General features: G+C 44.2%; 1 pseudogene; it reads right to left on the bottom strand.

Moving 5' to 3' along the window:
• Window positions 1–387: 387 nt before the first annotated feature.
• LOC116548257 lies at window positions 388–1,023 on the bottom strand (annotated as a pseudogene).
• Window positions 1,024–2,279: the final 1,256 nt, after the last annotated feature.

Genomic DNA, 2,279 nt, shown 5'->3' with positions numbered 1-2,279 from the left:
CGCAATCATCATCCACAATTAGGTATTTTCCATCAGCTAGATTCCAAGATACAGTAGGTAAAAATAGACCTCTAATACTTAAAATATATTCCACCTAATGCAATCCTGGATTTAGCATGTGAATCATATAAAATAGTCTTTTTTTTTTTTTTTTTAAAGAAACTGTTTTGGAAAAAACATAGCTCACTTTTCCTGCTTTTTCCACAATCCTCAAGGGGGAAAAAAAGTGACCTCATCCCATTGGTCATCAGGAATACAAGTGATTTGCCCCCCTACCCATCCACAGCCCCCAACAGCCCCAGTTTGTCTTCTGTCATGTGCAGCTTCATGCCCTCAAAATTAGTTCTCACAAAACAGAACAAAAGAATTAGGATATTGGACATATAAAAACATGTCGACATCAGGGCGTGGGCCTTTGCTGTGGGCGCGACCGTCTGCGTCACTCCAGAAGGGCTTTTCCTTTGGAATCAGGCAATGTAACCATTTGTCTTTCCAAAGGCGGTCACAGGCGCAAAGTTTTCATAGATTGTCATTGCGGTCGTGTTCTAGTAGATGAGATCTACTTTTGAGTCTTTCTGGGATCTGACAATATCCAAAACACACTGGTTGAGGAAAACATACTGGTCCTCTGTCTGCACCATAAAAGGCCTGTGCATTCGAAGATCATACACAATGCTGTACACATCCATGGTGTTCTCATTCTCTATCTGGTAGATAAGACGATCAACGGCAATGAAAGTGCCCGTCCTTCCAACCCCAGCACTGCAATGCACCAGAATCAGTGATTCAGGAGGACTCTGCTTCATGTAGCCACGAACAAGGTACCGGAAGTTGACGAGCAGGTCAGTGGTGTTGGGAACACCGTGGTCTGGCCAGGAGGTGAAATGGAACAGTCTCAGAGGGTGGCTCTCACTTGTCTGGATATTTTTTACTGTGAAATCTCTGATGGTCCATTCTGGAAGAACAGTTTCTGATGTCATCGCCACAGTTATGTCCCCATAGTCGTGAGCCTGCTTGGAGGGCCAATACATCCACTGTAGATATTGAGTGTTGGGGGTGATGTCCTGTCTCAGCGTTCGGAAGCCCCGAGGACCCAGGGCCTCCCAGGGTGGCTGCGCTGCCTGTGGGAGGGGCGGGTGGCACTGTCATCTTGGGATTACACTCCCTTTCTTATGAGCCTGTGGACATCTGTGGTTTTGTACTTTGGGGCTTTGGGGGAGGTGTTTAACTTTCTAGTGATTGATGATTGTCAGACTGAAATACCAAAGCTTTTTTGTTCTGTTTTTTAAATAAATATCTTTCAAACTTAAAAAAAATGTTCTTCAAAGAGGGTGAAAAAAAATATATTATACTGATAGGAATCATTGCCTGTGAAAAGAAGCCTTCTGAGCCCTTCTTTTGACACAGCCTCCTTCACTGGATTAGTGCGGGAGTAAATCCTCAGGGAGGGCTGCATGGCCAGAACACATCAATCCCAAGCACCACCTATCCCATAGAAGCTTGTGGGCAGCAATGCTCCAAACAAACCATGTTCTCACCCAAAGAAACCTTCAGGGACAAATCCACAGTAAGCACACATGCTTGCCTATCCCAGTACTTGAGCATTTTAAGAGTTCTGCTCTAAGCTGAGGCAGAACTGCCTGCCTGAGAACGCTGAACTGGGTTAGTTATGTGGGTTCTTCATGGGGCACCATCTATGTAGGAGGCTGGAGCCTGGATTCCTCTTGAAATAATGAGGTCCCTAGAGGGACCCTTAGAACCAACTGATCCTACCAAGAGCTTTTAAAACATGCTGGTCAAATCTGCAGAAGATTCCCTGGTGCAATCCCGATATTTTAGTCTGTAAGGTAGCCCTGATAACTCTGAAGTAATCCTGTAGTCCACTGGTATAACATAGAAGGGTCCCATGACACCATACAGTATCTACGCTTATTGGCTGGGCCTCCTGTTGACTCTTGGCACTGTAATTTCTAGTACTGTTTACATTACTATTATATGAGAATAAGCTTCCTGAATGTCCACATAAATCCAAGCATTTCCTGGAACTATCGCTGCTTCCTAGTCCTTTATATTACCATGAAAGGTAGGGATGGGAGTGAGTAACACTTCAAAGAAAACTGCCAGGTAGACAGTTATCCTGAGAAAAGGGTTAGTATTATTGCTGCTGAGAAGGGAAGGACCAGAAATCAGAGGAACTGAGTATTTCACTATGTCATCTTGAAAACTTTTCCACCCTGGACAATTTGAAATCTAAATGAAATTTGGTCCAGCATAGTAGG

This window comes from Sapajus apella, unplaced genomic scaffold, assembly GCF_009761245.1.
Source record: "Sapajus apella isolate SASKATOON/1434 unplaced genomic scaffold, GSC_monkey_1.0 scaffold8772, whole genome shotgun sequence".
In the NCBI taxonomy this organism is placed as follows: Eukaryota; Metazoa; Chordata; class Mammalia; order Primates; family Cebidae; genus Sapajus; species Sapajus apella.
This window is presented reverse-complemented; position numbering and strand designations above follow the sequence as displayed.